Here is a 20329-nt window from a genome sequence, read left to right on the forward strand (position 1 = left end):
TAAATACCTATAGTTTAGTGCTCACTCAGTGCAGTTCCAGGGATTCCAGATTCAGCGTTTCTATTTAAATTTTGTTTTTAAGTTGTCAAGAATCAAAACGCCAACTTCCTACAAAGTTACAACGAATTTTCTTATATTTGTTTGAATATTCCTATGGGAGCCTTAAAATATAGTGGTCCGATCCGGCTCGCTCCGACATATGTACTACCTGCAATAGAAAAAAAACTTTCGGGAAAGTTTCCTCGCGATAGCTTTAAAACTGAGAAACTAGTTCGCATAGAAACGGACAGACGGGCAGGGCTAGATAGACTCGGCTAATGGTGCTGATCAAGAATATATATACTTTATGTGGTCGGAAACGTCTCCTTCACTGCGTTGCAAACATCTGACTGAAATTATAAAATTATAAAAAATAATCCTAAAAATGTTTAACAAAGAAAAAGTGTGGCGTTGTGAAGAGGTTGTGAAAAAAAATGGAAAATCGTGAAACATTAACTCTCGTGGCTTACAGCTGGCTTCCGAAAAAAAACCGAGCTACTGTTAGTCACCAGAAAGCAGATGACATTAGAGATAGAATCAAGGCTCACCGAGACTACTATTCGGACACAGAAGACAATAAAGTACCTCGGGGTCAGGCTGGACTCAAAACTGACCTTTGGACCTCAAATTGAATATGCTAGAACCAAGGCTGCAGAGACAGCAAGGTATCTTAGCAGAGTTATGGCAAACATCGGTGGACCAATACCATCCAGACGAAAGTTGTTAACAAATAACTCAATTCTTCTGTATGGATGTGAAGTGTGGGCTGACTCGCTAAAAACAAATTGCAGATTAAAAACTTTGATGGCTATACAAAGAACCTCTGCCTTAGGCATAATAAGCGCATATTGCACGGTGTCGTGTCCAGCAGCACTAGTCCTAGCATGCGTGAAGAAAAAGGGACCTTGATGAAAGGATATAAAAATGGGCAGTCTGGACGCAGACATCAGACGGGCTCTGGGGATCGCCTCTCCTTAAGTGCCAATGGATATCTACTGTGCTATACATTGGCACCTAAGTAGAGACGAACCTTAGAGCTTTGTATGAGTAGATGAACGCGCACTGCGCGCAATAGGCCCTACTTTGAAGTAATGCGAAAGCTTTTCCGAAGTGGATACAGGCCTGATGAGGAGAGGTTTTTAGTGGGTGCAAGCCCCACATACCACTCCTACGACGGTAGTGTGCGATGCAGAAGGCATTTTATTATTATTGTATTATTGTATTATTGTATTATTGTATTATTGTATTATTGTATTATTGTATTATTGTATTATTGTATTATTGTATTATTGTATTATTGTATTATTGTATTATTGTATTATTGTATTATTGTATTATTGTATTATTGTATTATTGTATTATTGTATTATTGTATTATTGTATTATTGTATTATTGTATTATTGTATTATTGTATTATTGTATTATTGTATTATTGTATTATTGTATTATTGTATTATTGTATTATTGTATTATTGTATTATTGTATTATTGTATTATTGTATTATTGTATTATTGTATTATTGTATTATTGTATTATTGTATTATTGTATTATTGTATTATTGTATTATTGTATTATTGTATTATTGTATTATTGTATTCGTTCGTAAGTATGTAACAGCTGGATATTTAAATATTTTATTTAACCGTTCAAAATAAAAAAGTCATGTCTAAGCGAATCCGATTGTCCTAATTCCTTTTTGTATAATCTTAAGATGCTTATTTACAAGAACAGAAATATGACAAAAATTACATATCTCCGCGCGCAGATAGGATTTTTAAACGAAATATATATATACATAATATATATCGCGCGGAATTCTGACCCTATGCGGAAATACTTTCCTTTCGTCATTTTCATAATTGTCATGTGTATCAATTAGTTGCCCAATGTTATATAAGAGTTTTATAATTTTTTAGTTTTGTGTTTCTTTAAATGAAGTGGCCTGGAGTAAAAATGTCTTTAGTTAAACTGCTTAACCAAAGTAAAGTTTCGATTGATAATAACACTGTGCAGCAAAAAGAATGCTTTTTAAATTTGCCTCGATGGATGCTATATTTTTAAATTCGTACCAGATTCCGAGTTCCCCGACGCAAGAATTCTTAGCACAAGGACCTCAAAGTTCGAAAAATGCTAAAACTGGCCAACATTCCACAGGTCTCAGAGGCAAACGGATTCATGGTTTGTTTTCATGTTAAAGTTTTTTAAAAGATACACTCTTTATCTTTCAAACCTTTCAAACCCAAATAAATTCTAGAAAACATAGTCAAAAACCTATGGCGGCTATGATATAGTCTTCCGATTTTGATAAAACTAAAATTGAAATTAGGAAATATTTAACAAAAGTCATTTCCTAGAGTAGAAAATAATACAATTAAAACCAAGAAAGCTTAAATGTATTTCTTATTATTTTCCCATTAATTTTCTGATCGTTCCTATGGCAGCTATATGATATAGTAGTCCGAAATTCTGAAATATATAATATATAATTATAAATAATATTCCTAAGAGAAGAAAGTAAAGTGTTTTTTGTCAACACCGAAGCTATAACTTGTTTCCATTATTTTTCCGAATATTCCTATAAGCCATAAGCTATAAGGTATAGTTGTCCGATCCGGCAGTTTCCAATTTATATACTACCTGCAACAGAAAGCAGACTTTTCGGAAAGTTTCATCTTGAGTTTCAAAAACTGAGAAACAAGTTTGGTTGAAACAGACGGACGGACAGACGGACATGGCTAGATCGATTCGTCTAGTGATGCTGATCAAAAATATATACAGGGGTTTTTTTTATTAGTCTGTTTATTATGGGGGGAAGGGTTTATAGAGGTGTGGGGGTGGTGTGTACAGAGTTTTTATAATATAGAAAATAGACCAAGAAAGAGAATAGTTTTGTTCCTGATAACCCTGCGGGACTACCGCGTGGCTTTGCTTCGCAGGGTCAGGACTTACACTGAGGCTCATCTCGAGGTCCGTCGTCGAGCTTCGTCTCGCGTTCTCTCTACTTTCCGCAGGGTCTTCATGACTACCGCGGCAAAGTTGTTCATCTGAGCCCAGAACTGTTCGTCCGAGATCATGCGGTCTCCCAGAGCAGCAGGGTCTCTGGTCTCGCCTAAGAATTCTTCCCTGTTGCGCTCAAACCGTGGGCAGGTGAAGATCACATGCTCGGCGGTCTCCTCTACTCCACATTGGGGGCATCCGACTATTACAATTTCGAAACGAAACGATACAATGAAACGATTCTACAGTGTCGTAGTCAGATTTGGCTATTTTAAATCAGAGCAATGTTTAATACCTATGTAAGTACCTTCATAATTCCAAAGGTATATAAAAATCTGTAGCTAGGTAAGGTAAAAGGTACTCAATTATTTTTATACCTAGATAAGGTAAAAGGTATTACTAAATTGTACCTAGGTACATACCTAGGTAAAAGTATCTAGGTATGTCCCAACACTGGTGACAGGTCCCCGGCTGCGGAGATGGCTTCTTGCAGTCTGTTGCTAATGCACCGTTCAAGTGCTTTGCCTACATGGTCGATCAGGCATATTGGCCTGTCCGACGACGGGTTCTCTGGGTGCTTGTTCGGCTTGGGTAGCAGGACCAGCTTCTGAATCTTCCACCGCTTCGGGGAGGTGTTTTCCCTTAGGCAATGGTCGAAGGCGTCAGCGAATGCCTCGGGGTGCTCGAGCATAGCCAGCTTTACTGCGCTGTCCGGGATGCCGTCCGGACCTGGAGCCTTTCCTAGGGGCAAGTCCCTGGCTAACTTCCGTATTTCATCCGGCTGGACGATACTCGGCATTGTAGCTGCTAGTGCTATCTGTTCGCGTTGTGGAGCTGGACGCACTGTTGGAAACAGGTGTTGTACTATTTCCCTTGTTCTGTTGGCTTCTCCTGGGCCAAGGGGCTTTGCCTGGCTCATCCTTTTAACCACCACTTTGTAGGCTGAACCCCAGGGATCCTCGTCGGCTGCGTCGCACAGTTCCAGGAAGCATTTCCTCTTTGACTGCTTAATGAGTCTCTTTAATATTCTGCGGTTTTCGGCGTACTCCTGCCGCCTGAGCTCAAGGTTTATGCGACCTATCGCCCTCTGATGCAATCTTCTCGCACGCTGACAATTGCTGCGGGCTGCTGCGATCTCTCCTGACCACCAGTAGACCGGTTCTAGGTTACGGTGGTGACTCCTCGTTTCCCTCATGCTGGCTCTGCATGCCGTCGCCATGGCTCCCATTAGCTTCTCAGCGCTGCTCTCGGCGTGCTCGCCCATACCCGGTTCTCCCCATGCTCTGTGGAACGCGTCCTCCTGGAGCGACTTTGGATTGAAGCGGCGGTGTGCTGGCCTTATGGTCGCTCGCAGAGTAGACTTCTCCAAGGCGCCATCGGACTTGTTGAAAAAGCGAGCTGCTGCAGAAGGTGAGGTCCACGACTGAGCCGGCTGAGCCTCTTCTAAAAGTGTGTTCCGAACCAGTGTTTAATAGGGCTGCCTCGAGTGACGCGAAGGTTTCGAGCAGAGTTTTCCCTCTGGCGTTCGTGTGGACCGTGTGTGTCTCATTCACTGCGTTGCAAACTTCTGACTGAAATCATAATACCTTCTGCAAGGGTATAAACACCTCTTAACGAGGTAAAAAACTAGTGACGATCGCACCTTCAACATAAAAAATTTTTGATATCAACATTTGTGACGAAAAATTATTACAGTCGTAATTAAATACACTTTCTAAAATTTTCTCATTCGTCACGCTGCAATAAAAAAGCCTGTGAGACAAATTTTGTCTCTGTACTTCATCCACCGAGCCAAATTTGTGCGGTTGGATTTGTGGCAAGTGTTACCAGACATTCGAGCGTTGTCAATCTGGTTCCACTCTTCATTCGAAAACAGGTGATTCTATTTACAGTTAAATATAAATCAAAATTGTTTAAGTCATCCAATTGATTTTAAAATGAATTCCCGAGCGATTTATCTTCCAACTCTGTGGGATATCGTCGAATTGTCTTAAGTGCGAACCTATCGGCGCAGATATCAAGACCAAAGAAATTACTTCCAACATTAAAGTAAAAACGGGGCTTTTTGTTTTGCAAAAAATTGTTTTGCTTTAGATTCAAGTAAAGTAAAGAAGTAAGTGCATTCATTTGATTTAACTAATTCGATATAATCAAAAACCATTATTACAGGGAAACGATAATACAGTCATGGGTTAAGCCTTTAATAACTCTTTGACTCTATAGTTTTCTTATAACGATTGGCGATTTTTGTGGTATTATCGTGGCCACAGCCAGTTGAGTTGTTACGGAAGTATCTTTTGCTATAGCATCTTTTCCGAACCGAATTTCCGAACCAAAACGAAAGGAAACGAAGTGTGCTGCGCAGAGACCGTAAGGAAAACAAGAGAGAACGCTATAGTCGGGTTGTTGTCCCGACTATCTAATCCCCGTCACTCGGCTAAAGGGAGTGCGAGGGAGATGGGTATATACCATTTTTTTTTATTGCGTATAACTTTTTATTGAATGGTCCGATTTGAAAAATGTCTTCTACATTTCGATAGGTATAAGTATACACAACAAAATGACTTATCGGAAATCTTTAAAGGTGTGGGCGCCAAACACATTTTAAAATTGTTAGTGGGCGATTGTGGACGTTAGAGGGGGTGTGGCGCTCGGCTGAAATAAACTTGCGCTGCGTAGGAAGCCCAAGAGTATGTGTGGAAAATCTCAACCTTCTAGCTTTTGTAGTTTCCGAGATCTCAGCGTTCATACGGACGGACAGACGGACGGACATGGCTATATCGACTCGGCTAGTGACCCTGATCAAGAATATATATACTTTATAGGGTCGGAAGCGGTTCCTTCTCCCTGTTACATACTTTTGCACGAATGCAATATACCCTTTTACTCTACGTGTAACGGGTATAAAAACGGTCAACTGTTATTTGCATGCTTTGGGACCATCACAGCAGATTTGTATTTCTTCGTGTATATATAGTAGTCGCCTTCGCACACTCTCCTGGTGCGCTTCGTCACTACGTGGACTGCCGTTCACAGTGATCTTCAGATTGATTATTTTCTGTTTGATTTATTTTATTGAACTCTTTGTGTTTAATTATTTTTTTCTTCAAAATTTTGCAGTTTATCGTCTTTTTGCTTCATTTCTTTTTTAACTTCTTAAAGAACTTTTTTTTAGTTTAATTTAATTTATTTGTTTTATCACGATGCGACAAGACTAGGTCTTATAAATTATTACATAGGTCACTTTGGAGAAATTAATGAGAGGGTATTTTACAAAACTTAATATATAATAAAAAATTAATGAAGAAGAATTTTTTCTACATTTCGATAGGTATTGCTAAACACAATAAAACTGCATTTTTACTTTTCCGAAATCTGTAAAGGAATGGGCGACAAGACACCTTTTAAAATCGTTTAAGGCGATCTAACGCGGGGACGTGGCCCTCGGCTGAGACAAACTTACGCTGCGAAGGAAGCCCAAGAATATGTGTGGGTTATCCCAACTTTCGAGCTTTTCGAGCTTCCGAGATCTCAGCGTTGATACGGACAGACGGACAGAAAGACAGACAGACGGATATGGCTATATCGACTCGGCTAGTGATCCTGATCAAGAATATATATACTTTATAGGGTCAGAAATGCTTCCTTCTAGCTGTTAAATACTTTTGAACGAATAGAATATACAATTCACTGCGTTGCAAACTTCTGACTAAAATCATAATACCCTCTGCAAGGGTATAAAAAGAAAGGAAGCTAGCTTCGGCCAGCCGAAGCATATACTCTATCGGGGGTGTCACAGAAAACCATTCCAACCGAATTTCCCCCGGATAGCAAATCTCGGTGTCACAGACGCCATTTTTGACGGTTTTTAAATCCCCCGTATTTTGCCGGACGTTTTGATAAAATTACCCAACTTACAAATGTTTCCCAAAAATATAACTTTATTTAAGACAACTCTTTTGAATTTTATGAACTACCTGCATACTAAGATTTTTATACCTACTTCGGTTTTTATTTAAAAATATGCTTTTTATAATACCTCTCAAAAAAATTAGCTAAAAAAAATCCGTCGACAAACCGTCTACCTGGCAGCGTTACCAATTAGCTAGAACTTTAAAATACCAAATTTGTCAAAATTTCGCAGTTAGTTATCCAAATGTTTTGTTATAGAGAATGTTAGTTATAGAGAAATTAGTAAAAACCGGACGCCTTTACAAAAAGTTGGCATCACTGTCGTGAAAAATGACCTTTTTTTGTCGTGTAAAACGCCGGCTGTGAAGAAGAAGGAGACATGTAAGTAAAAAAGTTAACAATTTTTTGTTTATTATTAATTTAAACTAATAAGCATTGCTAATTTTCAGGGGTAAACATAGGTCACCAGCGCAAGACACCATATTCTTCGAATTCATTTGCGATAATATCGACATTACCAAAGTTCATACTCAGGGCGTCTGCATTCTTGTGACCACTGCTTAAAAGGACCTGGCCAATGAGTTAAATCCCCATGGACTACCACGTAAAACCGCTTGTAAGGATCTCCTCTGCGTCCTAGCCTCTCACAGTTTATGCCTTCGCAATACTCTAGAGCAGATGGAATTTTGGTTCGCTTTTAAAATTCTTGCCAATTTACAAGTGTAAATAAACCAACGCAGCCGCGGCAAACCGCTGTTCAGGGTTGCAATATGTAGCCTGGCGGGTAATTCAAATTTTTAATTTTTTTCTTTTATTGTGTACAATATGCGCTTTTTTTTAGATAGTTTTTTCGAGAGGTTTTATTAAAAGCATATTTTTAAATATAACCCGAAATAGGTATAAAAATCGTAGTATGCAGGTAGTTCATAAAATTCATTAGAGTTGTCTTAAATAAAGTTATATTTTTGGGAAACATTTGTAAGTTGGGTAATTTTATCAAAACGTCCGGCAAAATACGGGGGATTTAAAAACCGTCAAAAATGACGCCTGTGACACCGAGATTTGCTATTCGGGGGAAATTCTGGATTTCTGTGACACCCCCGAATAACAGTTATTTTCGGTCCCTGATTTTTTCAGAAGGCCTATTAGCCTATTATTTTGACAACTTATGAAAAGAAAGAATAGACAAATAGGGAATTTTCGGGCACTTTGAGGTCGTTAGTTGTTCTATTGAAGTGAAACTTCTTTAAGCGCGTTATGGATTTTCGGGGACGGAGTAAGACCGATTCATGGATTCATGACCGTCACGAAAATCGTACATATACCGTTTTTTTTTTCACAGTATATACAGTGAGCACAATAATTATTCGTACCCTTATCTCTTTCGACTTTGAAAGCCAACAATTTCTAAAATATACCGTAAAAACAAAAAATCAGACATTAAAAACAAACCTATTCTAAACATATTACAAAAAAAAAAGAAATCGATATCATAATCCTCATAGTATAATTAATTAAATTAAGGAAAAAAGTTTTGTTTTAAACGCAACAATTAACAATTTTTCGTACATTTTTAGTAAATACGTTTTTTTATGAAGCCCTTTAACTTTTGACATTTTTTTTTATTGAGCGTCCTTCTGCAGACCTAGACAGGACTTTCAAATCAAATTTCATGGTTTTGGCCATATTACAGGAGTCGCTACACCCCATTTTGGCCCACTGGTTCATTTTAAGAATTCCTTTCAAATTATCTTATCCATGCGAGTCCTTCTTTAGAGAACGTCCAAAGCATTTCCAAAAGGATTAGTGTCAAGGAACTAAGGATGTGATTTAAGCTGGATTCAATGGTAAAAGCAAGAAAGAAAGAAAGAAGCCATTCCTGAACCAAATAATGATTATTTTCGAACATTTTGTATGACTTTATGAAGAAAGTTCTTCGATTGAGCCCACTTCTGGTGGCAACTTTTAACCATTTTTTTTCCAAAAGTGTTCTTTTATGTACAATTGTTTATTGTGGAATAAAAAAAAACACTAAATTTTCCCCTCCCCAAGTAGTTACGTACAGGCCTAAATATTCCATTACAAAACCATCAATTTGTGAAAAGTAAGATTTTATTCTATTTGATATTTAAGTGTCCTTTTCCAGGCATTTTGAGATTCCTAATAATCAAAAAATCTTATACCTTGAAAAAGTACTTGTTAAAGCCGTCGCCATTTTTTTAATCAAAATTTTTACAAATCCCTCGTTTAGGGACTAGGCAATATAATATACTAACGAAATTTTTTTTAATTTTTGATTTGAGATGAACCGTTCTTGGGATATGATGTCAACCGCAAGTCACCATCGAAAAAAGACGATCTTGAAATTCGGCCATAACATTTTTATTATTTAATATTTTTTTATGAAAAATTTTTAATAAGTACCCAGAAACATGAACTAAACAACGTCGGCAAAACATTTTTAATAAATATTTTGTATGGTGTCAAAAAAAAATTAGACAAAATTTCATTTTTTTTGAGCGGTACAACTGTATATAACCCCTTAAATCACATCCATAGTTGCTTGACACTAATCCTTTTGGAAATGCTTTGGACTTTCTCTAAAGAAGGACTCGCATGGCTAAGATATTTTGAAAGGAATTCTTAAAATGAGCCAGTGGGCCAAAATGGGGTGTAGCGACTCCTGTAATATGGCCAGAACCATGCAGAAGGACGCCCAATAAAAAAATGTCAAAAGGCTTCATAAAAAAAGTATTTACTAGAAATGTACGAATAATTTTTGTGCGTAAAAAACCAGACTTTTTTCTTTATTTTAATTAATTATACTATGAGGTTTATGATATCGTTTTTTTTTTTTTGTAATATGTTTAGAATAGGTTTGTTTTTAATGTCTTATTTTTTGTTTTTACGGTATAGGGCTAGTACTCAACCCAACAAAAAGTCGTCCAAAACAAAAACTTCATATGAAACAAAATTTTTTGACTTTGTTTTTCATATGAAGTTTTTTGTTTTGGACGACTTTTAGTTGGGTTGAGTACTAAGCCTTATTTTAGAAATTGTTGGCTTTCAAAGTCGAAAGAGATAAGTGTACGAATAATTATTGTGCTCACTGTATATTCTTGATCAGCACCAATAGCCGAGTCTATCTAGCCATGTCCGTCCGTCCGTTTCTATGCAAACTAGTCTCTCAGTTTTAAAGCTATCACGATGAAATTTTCCCGAAAGTCTTCTATTGCAGGTAGTACATATGTCGGAGAGATCCCGATCGGACCACTATGTCTTAAGGCTCCCATAGGAATATTCAAAAATATATAAGAAAATTTATTGTAACTTTGTAGGCGTTTTGATTTTTGACAACTTAAAAACAAAATTTAAATAGGCACGCTGAACTTGGAATCCCTGAAACAGCACCGAGTGAGCAATAATCTATAGGTATTTACTTTATCTGCAAGGGTATATAAGCTTCGGCTGGCCGAAGCTAGCTTCCTTTCTTGTTGATCTTTTTTTGGTTAAAAAATTTTTTTGAAGTGGCAACCGTGTATTTAGCCGAAAAGGCGAGTGTTTCTGGCAGCTCCTAGGACATGCCCATGTTAAAATCATCGCTATTTTTCATACAAATTCACTAGAAATTGAGCGCTTAGTTCTCAATTCTTAGCAGTGCACTATGGTTTTTTTCGCGTTTTTTTTTGGCATAAAGTCAATTTTTTTTTTTGTATCTTAAATTTTTTTTAATTATTAATTTTTAAACACCCTAGACAGATAGAAAAATATTTAACTTTAACATATGGAGCAACACTGTTCTGCTGGCGAGCTGTTAAAGTCAGCCAATTATGTACCACCTGTTTTGTATGAAATCAAATAAAAACACCTCTTAACGAGGTAAAAAACTAGTGACGACCGCACCTTCAACATACAAAAGTTCTGATATCAACATTTGTGACGAAAAATTATTACACTCGTCATTAAATAGACTTTCTAATATTTTCTCATTCGGCCCGCCCTAGCAAACTATTCCAGCCTTTTTCCCCTTACAGGCATTTTCTATTGCAGCGTGACGAATGAGAAAAGATTAGAAAGTCTATTTAATGACGAGTGTAATAATTTTTCGTCACAAATGTTGATATCAGAACTTTTGTATGTTGAAGGTGCGGTCGTCACTAGTTTTTTACCTCGTTAAGAGGTGTTTTTATTTGATATCAGAAGTTTTTGTTTGTTTACATTTGCTCTCATAGGAGCTAATATATACATTTAAATTTAAATTGGTCAATCATAATTTTTAAACTATTGTATTTTAACAAATTAAGTTAAAAAGGCGTTGAAGTATTTCAAAATACCTTTTAAACGAGGTATAGTACATGTCTGTACCTTTAGTAGTGTAGAACTTACAAACTAACGAAATTTAGCTATTTTTAGCTTTTTCCCGCTAAAGTAGCGGCTTTTTCCAAAAGTCGTAGAACAAAAGATTCCTATATGGAACTCTTAAGTGCAAATTTACTGATTCCATGACCCTAAAGTACAGTTCGGATACCCTCCCACAAAATTCAATACTCAGGGAGCGTTAATTGTTCGAGCTGGCAAAAGTGGCTATTTTCGAATAAAAATAACTTTTAAACGTGACTTTTTACAGTAATGTGTTATATACCAAAATTTAAGGAATCTCAAGGGCTATACAGTTTAAGGTTTTAAAGAAAATCGTTAGAGCCGTTTTTGAAAAAAATAAAAAAAAGCTAAAAAAAAAGTTTTAAAAAATTGTCTTTTGTTCATATTTTTTTAGGTATTACATTTACACAAATTGCATATAGAAGGCGTTTATAGCATTTAAAAATACCTTTCAAACGAGATGCAGCACAAGCCTGTAGCTTTAGTAGTATAGAAGTTACGGCTTTCCGAATTTTAGCTACTTATAGCTGTTTTCCCGCTAAACTAGCGGGTTTTTCCAAAAGTGGTAGAACAAAAGTTTTTTATATCGATGTGATGAACGTCATATCAAATTTTCAGAACTTAAAAAACATATTTTGGACAAGTGGACAAGTGGACAAGTGGACAAGTGGACAAGTGGACAAACAGAATTAAATTTTCATTTTGGGAAGAAGAAGAAAATCTTATTTTGGCTATAACTTTTGAACGGAGAGTCGAATTTTGACAAATGACCCCTCATTCGACGGGTATTTTCAAAAGGAATACAACTAAAACATTGCGAGGGGGCATTTATCCCCACCGGCCCCAACAGCTCCAAATTTCGAAATTTTCACTTTTTCACTTTCACCGCTCTCTCTCCCAAGCCAATTGATTTTCTTAAAGTCTTGGTATGCAATCCTGTTAGTTTTCGCAATACCTTTCGATAGGTGTATTATTCATTATGATCGGACCATCACAGTAGATTTTCATTTCTTCGTGTATATATAGTAGTCGCCTTCGCACACTCTCCTGGTGCGCTTCGTCACTACATGGACTGCCGTCCATAGTGATTTTTTGTATGAAATTGGCGAGAAAAATTGTGCGACTTTGAACGTTTGTTGTGGCAAAAGTTTACAAAAAAATGTTAAATGAATAAATATGGAAAACGATTGTCCAGGTATGTAAAACTAAAGTTTACCAATGTTTGTGTCGTTGTTTTGTGTTTGTCCAATTGAACCGTGTTTTGTTTATGTGTATTTTTAGAACGAGCTTAACAAGTGTAGTTGTGTTTCGTGGATCAGTACTTTTGCATGTATCTATTAACCAAAGTGTGCAGATTATTGGCAACCCTTTTTGTCCGAATCCACACGTTTTCGAAAAAATAAAAATTTTCTAGTACAATATGTGTTCAGTCGTGCTGAGCTGGTTGACACTTGTAGCAACAACAAAATTTTGTAAAATGTATATGAGTCAAAATCTGCCAAGTGGGCCACCCCTGTTCCGAAGGTCCGATTTTCATCGAACTTTTTTACTTTTCCGGTTCACAACGAAAATATAAGAACTTCATTTGAACGGTTTTGCGAAATTTTGAGTTTTACCGGAGTTATAGGGGTTAAAACATGGCATTTTTTACACTTTTTCGAAAAAGTTGCACTCAGTCATTAATTCATAACTTCGGAATCGCTCAAGAATTATTATGACTTTCCATAAAAAAATGTAAAAAAAATTAAAAAATTTTTTTCTTAAAAATAAATCAACATTTTTTTTTAGTTTTTATTTTGCGAAAACCCTTTGGCCGGGCCACTCTTTTTTTTTTTTTTGATCATTTTCGTAATGAATCAAACTTCATTTTCAAATGGTTTTAAACTCTATAGCTGGTGAAGAACACTGAAAAAAGTAAAAACTAAAAAAAAATGTTGATTTATTTTAAAGAAAAAAAATGTTTAATTTTTTTTTACATTTTTTTATGGAAAGCCATAATAATTCTTGAGCGATTAGTGAAAACATCATAAATATATCTCATACCGTTCCGAAGCTATGAATTAATGACTGAGTGCAACTTTTTCAAAAAAGTTTTAAAAATGCTTTGACCCCTATAACTCCGGTAAAACTCAAAATTTCGCAAAACCGTTCAAATGAAGTTCTTATATTTTCGTTGTGAACCGGAAAAGTAAAAAAGTTCGATGAAAATCGGACCTTCGGAACAGGGGTGGCCCACTTGGCAGATTTTGACTCATATTTAATTTCAGAATGAAGCACTAATAATGGAGATGAATACTAAAATGTGATCTTTTTTTTTCATTAAATATAAAGGAAATAAGAAATAAAATTGTTTAATGGATCTTTTTTGCATGTCGGCCAGATCGGTTATATGGCAGCTATATTAAAAAGTGCTTTAAATCATTTGAAACTTGGTAGGTCATCTTAGGAGCTTTAAAAATGTATAAAAACCAAATATCAAAGCAATAGCTTGATAAACAAAACAGTTGGGGCAAATCGGCCAGAAATAGTGCCCCAAATCATTTGAAACTTGGTAGGTCATCATGGGAGCTTAAAAAATGTATTTAAACCAAATATCAATTCAATATGTTTAAAATTAGAATTTATGCCAAAAAAAAACGGAAAAACCATAGTGCACTGATTCACTGCCAAAAAGGCGCTGAATGGGACTGCAGGGTAATTAAAAGGTATGTATTTGAATTGCAAGGGTATACAAACATGCCAAAGCTAACCTCCTTTCTTGTTGATTGAAAGCACTGTGCAACATTTATATGGTTTTGAAATGCAAATGCAGTTTGGATTTCAAAACATGACAGTACTCATTAATAGGATTTTAACCCCATAAGGATTTCTTCTGCCTTAGCTGGCGGTTGGATATTAAATTGCGGCACTGTAATTCGTTTAAAGCTGTTTTTGTTTCATAGTACGTATGGGGAAGCAACTTACTGTAAAAGAAATCATCGATGTCCATAGCTGAGCGACAGTTAGACACTAAATCTAGTTCACTAACTGGGTTATACTGTATTTCGACAACAGAATGGATTTTCCGCAGTGACCAGAACGTCACAGACTAGACTCTACCATATCTAGCATACGTCGACGAAACGAAAGCAAAGAGAAAAACAATAGCGATGGTATTGCACAAATTGGCAGAATATCGCTTTAAAGTTATCGAAAAATAGTATTGTTATAGTCTATTCACATTAAACGTACTATAATGTGGTTCATCCGAGCGGTAGAGATGCAAAACCATCGATGGTGGGTACATCGATGTTTTCATAATCGATGGTTGAAAACCTCGATATATCGCTGAAACCATCGAAAATTTGTTTAATTTCCTAAAATGTCCTATAAGTTGATCAAATTGCTAATAAAATTAGCGGTGAGCGACCGCGATCGTCCCATGAATGATCTGATCGTTTGTGATCGTACGGCTTTTTCCCGTTTGTGGTCGAATAATTTGTACAATCGGTTGGTATGATCTTCGCGCTTACCAGTGTGACCGTGCAGCTCGAGTTTATCGTGCACTCGTCAGCTTTCCTGCCGCGGTTATGTTAGGGGGATTCCCTAAACTGTTGAATTGCTGAATTGTTGAATTTTGGTCAGCTGTTAATCTTTTTTATTAGAAGTCATGGCAACTCTGTAATATTTTAGTATCAACAGTACGCATTATTTATTTCAAAATCAACTTAAAAAGCATGTTTGTGGTTCTTTTTACCTTGGTAACAATTTTAGGCAGTAACTAGCAATAATACATTAAATTTCACTTGTTTTAAGTTCCTTGAAACTTTTCAACAAAAAACAGCTGCTTGAAAATTCAACAGGAACCATTTTGGGTCGTTCCCTTAGTTGCTGAAATTTTTTGTTGAGTTTTCAACAATTCAGCAATTCAACAGTTTAGGAAATCCCCCTGTTATTTAAATTATAAGCACAAGCGTCATGTATGTCGATCTAATATTATTATACACCCAAAAAAAAAATGATCATAGAAACTAAACTATTTGTACATGAAAACTAAACTATTGAGTGTCAAAAATTTCTCGATACTCTGAGTATTAACCTAACAACTTCGAACGTATAAAAATGAAAATTTCGAAGTTGTCAAGTTTAAACTAAGTATACAGTTTATACTCACTCAGTGTACTGAAATTTAAGCTGCTAGTTTTTTTTGTAGGGAAGTGGTCTGTAGGTTGGGACGGTCTGTAAGTTGAGACACTCAATTTTCTCAAAACTTATCCACTAAAAAATGTTTTATATATAATTTAGGACGAACTAAAATTGATTAAATTAACTTAAATAAATATTTCCTTATAGTTTAAAGTACTTTTTGTGTGAGTATTATTGGCTGCGTTCAGCAGAACAACGGGATCACTGATCACTGATGGATTTCGTACGATAGTTCTGCTGAACGCTCATGATCACTGATCATGATGCAAGAATTTTGCATCAGTGATCAGGTAGCGTAAAAAAAGTACGCTACCTTTTCTTGATACATGATACATGACTTCTGGCATGTATCGATTGTCAAAATATCGAAACTTATTAACAAAATAATTTAAAAAAACCATAAATTCGGGGAAAAACTTTATAATTGTTCATTTTTGATTTTTATGTATCCACGATAGCTGTGAGCAGTGCTGCAGTTGCGGGGGCGGGAAAAAAATATATTTTCAAATTGCGCGAATTACAGTATCTAGGTATACTGTGGGTTGAGTCCCAGGGGTGTTTTCAGTGTCCAGGTATATTGCGAGTGAGTCCAATGGGTGTTTCAATAATATTCGATAAGTTTTAATAAGTCAGAACCTCTTTCGTCTTCGGTCAAAATTATAATGATTCTTTATTGTCTTCGAAACTAAGAACTAACTTATGAAATAAGTGCGAATGAGAATGGAATGGAAAACGGGAAGAGGGGAATTTGCACATCTTGCATATTTGCGTGGCTGTCGATGCGGCTGGTTTCGGGTGACGGAGAGACGGCTGGCTCTGGGTGACGAAAAGACGGCTGGCTCCGCTAGCTTCCGCTGGTCTCCAGACTCAGCGTTTGTGCACACAGTAATGGGTTAATGACCATTTATCTGTGTCGCTGAGGCTTGGGGGGCGGCGGTGTGGCCGCAACAATGTGTGCGGTAACTCCTCCCCCCCTAGAGTGGAGAGAGGGCCATAGCGAAGGAATGGTCGGCTCCACAAAGGTAGGTACAGGTGTAGGTTGCGGGAAAAAGATCGTCTTTGGTCTATTGCATATTCGGAGGACGACGATGAGGACTAAGATCAGTAATATTGTCGAATATATGGCTGTAAATTTATAATGTGTTGCATTGTCCATGTTGGTGATCTTCCCAGCTGTCGATAGGGTCTCTAGGTGTAACTTCTCCAGCGATAGTGTTTTGATGGTTTGATTTTTTGTAATCTTGTCGACTGGTGGGAGTACAAAAGTAAAGTGGTCGTGTTCTATCAATTCTCTGTCGCTGTATTCTACGTCGTTTATCCATACTGTACAATTATTGTACCGTAGTATGTAGGAGCCATCCAGCTGTGTATCGTCATAGCACGTTGATTTAAGGGTGACGTTTTGTCCGTTGAAAATAAAGATAAAACCTTTTTCGGCTTCAAATATGTTCATTTCGTATTCTGTGTCCATCACATCGCATTTTGTTTCCTTTGCGTTCTTGACGATGTCCGACAGGCATCTGTTGTTTTTGGCCACCATATCCATATGCGCTTTTTCGCAGAAAAACTCCCGCTCCACTTTAAGACAGCTTTCGTGAAATTGGTGAAAGGTGTTGTTGGCATGTGCCAGGAATTCCGGGGAAATGATGAAGTGTGAGTTGTTTAATGGTAAGGGAACAATATGAGTGAATTTATAAATTTTTGTATCGAATATTGGTATCTTAACGTTAAACAATAATTTGGTATTGAAAGTATAACATGATGGTATAAGAATGTTATAGATGTGTTCATCTAATTGTAAGTTAATGTTTTGAATGCTTAACATATTCCTAATAGAATTAATTTGTTCTTTGTTGAATAAAAATTTTGGGATTAATCCCAATTTGCTAGCCAAAAGGCTTTCTGCTATATTATTAATGTGTTCTGTTAGAGTGTCGATGTTAAAGTTTATTCGGTTAATATATTGTAGTGTATATATATTTTCTCTATCCTCTCTGAGTTCTTTGAAGATTGAATTCTGTGCTGTATCTAAAAAGTGTTGTAGTTTGGCTTGTTCCCTATTAATGTGTTCTGTAATGTTGTTGAACCTAATAATAACTTGTTTATCGAAGTTTACTTGTTTTTCTTGATCATTCTTCAAGGCATGGGATGTTTCTTTTAGGGTTTTTATCTCGGCAAGAATGTTCTGGCCATCATTGTCATCTAAATTTCCTGATATTGATTTGAAAATGGTTCCTAGGCCATTTATCAAACCTCTTTTACTCCTTATGTGTGGAAGTAAGGTGTCTATTCTGTCTTCTAATTGTTGTAGTTTCCCTTGAATAATTTCTTCCGAAATTCTAAATGTTGTATCTAGTGTAAGGGCTTTTAATGTGTTTCTTATTTTAAGAACGCACTCCTTGAAGTCTTGGATGTCTACGACATGGGTCAGAATTTTATGATTTTGAGTTATGTGAGCGTTTCCCAGATGAATGAGTGCGAGGGGTGAGGATCCGTTGAGTCTTTCCAAAGAGAAAGACTGTGCGGTGGAATGGGTTGTTCTGTAATGAAACAGGTTTACTGGGTGTTATTGTTTTTCCTGATTATTTTTCTTATTTTCTGTTTGTGTAATTTTTGTTGTCTGGTTGTTATTAGTGTAACCCCTTTATCAGCTCTGACTTTGTGTAACGAAAATCTAGGTGTTAGTTTGTTTCTCCTATTTTCCTTTCTGAATACCACGTCGTCGCTTTCGACCTGAACTGGTGGTTCCCTTTCTTGATTTAACTTGGTCAATCTTTGTTCTGTTTTGTTACTTAACTGGTTCTGGATTTGAGGGTATAGTTCCCTTCTAAATTCGTTAAGTTTTGTTAAGTAATCATGGTGGTTGTCGAACTTCACTGTTTTTTCAAATATGTGAGTTCTACCATGGAAAAGTTCGAATGGTGTATGGGCGGTACTGGAATGTATCGCATTGTTATATGTTTTCAATAACTCCGCGAATAGTTCTGCGTGGTCACATTGCAGTTGGAGTTCTTTTCTGCGATTGACAATTATTCTATACAGTTCCGTGAACGTTGAATGGAGTCTTTCAACAGGTGCGTTTCCCGTTGATTGTTGAAACGAAGTCATATGAATGGTTATGTTGTACTGTGCCAGAAAATCGTTGAATAAGTTCCCTGAGAATTCCGCGCCTTGGTCAAAGACCAATTTTTTGGGTAAGCCAAAGGTACTGAAGAAATGTGAAAGTGCTGCGATAACCTTAATTGAGTTCCTATTAGTTAATGGGTATGCTTGCGCAAACTTCGAAAATTTGTCGATGATGGTTAAATTACTCGTGTTATTGATTGTGTAGATGTCAATATGGACAACATCTAAAGGCCCTGATGGTGCAGGTGGAGCCTGCATGAAAGGTCTATGAGGTTGTCTATCATATTTAAGTGTTAGACACATGTCACAGTCGTTGATTATTTGTGTAATAATTGCTTTCATACGCGGAAAATATACGTCCCTTTTGAGATGACTAAAGGTTTCATCGATTCCTCTATGGTTGCTATTAAGATGGTATAATTGAATTTTGCTCTTTTGTTCTTCTGTACTGGAAAGGTCGATTAAAAGTGATGTGCAACGACAGATGTTATATAAGTTATTCCCTGTAAAATAATTGTTGAACGCCTCTTCAATTATAAGAAAGACGTTATCCGGTGCCAAAATGGCATGTGTTTTGTTTGGTTTGAGAATAGTCTGAAGTATATTAGTGATTGAGTCAAACGTATATTCAGGTTCCGAGAAGGTTCGTCTTATTTTCTGGGGAAATGGTGTTATTATTTGTACTGGGATTGATGGCCCGATTTGGAAAACTATTTGGATATTAAAATAATTTAGTGGTTTTTGGACAACTGTTATTCTCGGTGGGTCTTCGTTTACATTTAAATTCGGTTCTATTCTGCTAAGTGCATCAGCAACAACATTTTGGGAGCCCTTTTTATAAACTACTTCGTAGTCATAAGCGGCCAGGGTGGTTTTCCACCGAAGTAATTTTGGGTTTTGACCCTTTAAATTTTCTAGCCAGACTAATGGTTTATGGTCTGTTACTATTTTGAATCTGCGGCCAAAAAGGTAAGGTCTAAAGTGCCCTACGGACCAAACAATCGCTAGCATTTCTTTTTCTATTGTTGAATATCTAACTTCTGTGTCCGAGAGAGTTCGGCTGGCGAATGAGATAGGTCTATCATTTGTGTCTGGTCCCTGAGATAGTACCGCACCTATGGCATAATTACTCGCGTCTGTGGTCAATGTAAATGGTTTAGTAAAATCCGGGTAAGCCAGTATCGGGTCGTTACACAAGAGGTTCTTTGAATAAGCTACTGCTTCTTTAAACTCGTCGTCAATCACTATTGATTTCTTGCCTTTCAGTTGTCTAGTTATTGGTTTGGTTATTCCCGCGAAGTCCCTTATGAACTTCCTGTAATAACCTAATAAGCCTAGGAACGATTTAATTTCCCTAGTGGTTTTAGGGCAAGGAAAATCTTTTATCGCTTGGATTTTGTCTGGGTTAGGCTTAACTCCTTCCTGTGTAACAATGTGTCCCAAGAAATCAATTTCTTTCCTAAGGAAATTGCATTTAGATGGTTGTATTTTTAGATTTGCGTTTTGTAATCTGGTGAAAACTGATTTAATGTCTGTAATATGGCTTTGTAGGGAGGGGGAAAATATTATGATATCGTCGAGATAAACCAGGCAAACTTTCCCTACTAAATCGCCTAGGACGTTGTCCATAACGCGTTGGAACGTCGCAGGTGCGTTCTTGAGGCCGAAGGGCATCCTCGTAAACTCG

General features: G+C 36.7%; 1 long non-coding RNA gene across 3 annotated transcripts in view; it reads right to left on the reverse strand.

The window, feature by feature from the left end:
* LOC138912617 (uncharacterized) overlaps positions 1–14515 on the reverse strand; it is a 33733-nt gene extending 19218 nt beyond the window's left edge. Inside the window, exons 1-2 of one of the 3 annotated variants that reach the window (XR_011418179.1) lie at positions 14296–14515; positions 14082–14239 (exon numbers count right to left, since the gene is read on the reverse strand). This is a non-coding gene — a long non-coding RNA (uncharacterized lncRNA). The remainder of the gene's footprint in view (positions 1–14081; positions 14240–14295) is intronic. The other 2 variants (XR_011418178.1, XR_011418177.1) reach the window with 2 other exon arrangements.
* Positions 14516–20329: the final 5814 nt, after the last annotated feature.

Source organism: Drosophila takahashii, chromosome 2R (assembly GCF_030179915.1).
Source record: "Drosophila takahashii strain IR98-3 E-12201 chromosome 2R, DtakHiC1v2, whole genome shotgun sequence".
In the NCBI taxonomy this organism is placed as follows: Eukaryota; Metazoa; Arthropoda; class Insecta; order Diptera; family Drosophilidae; genus Drosophila; species Drosophila takahashii.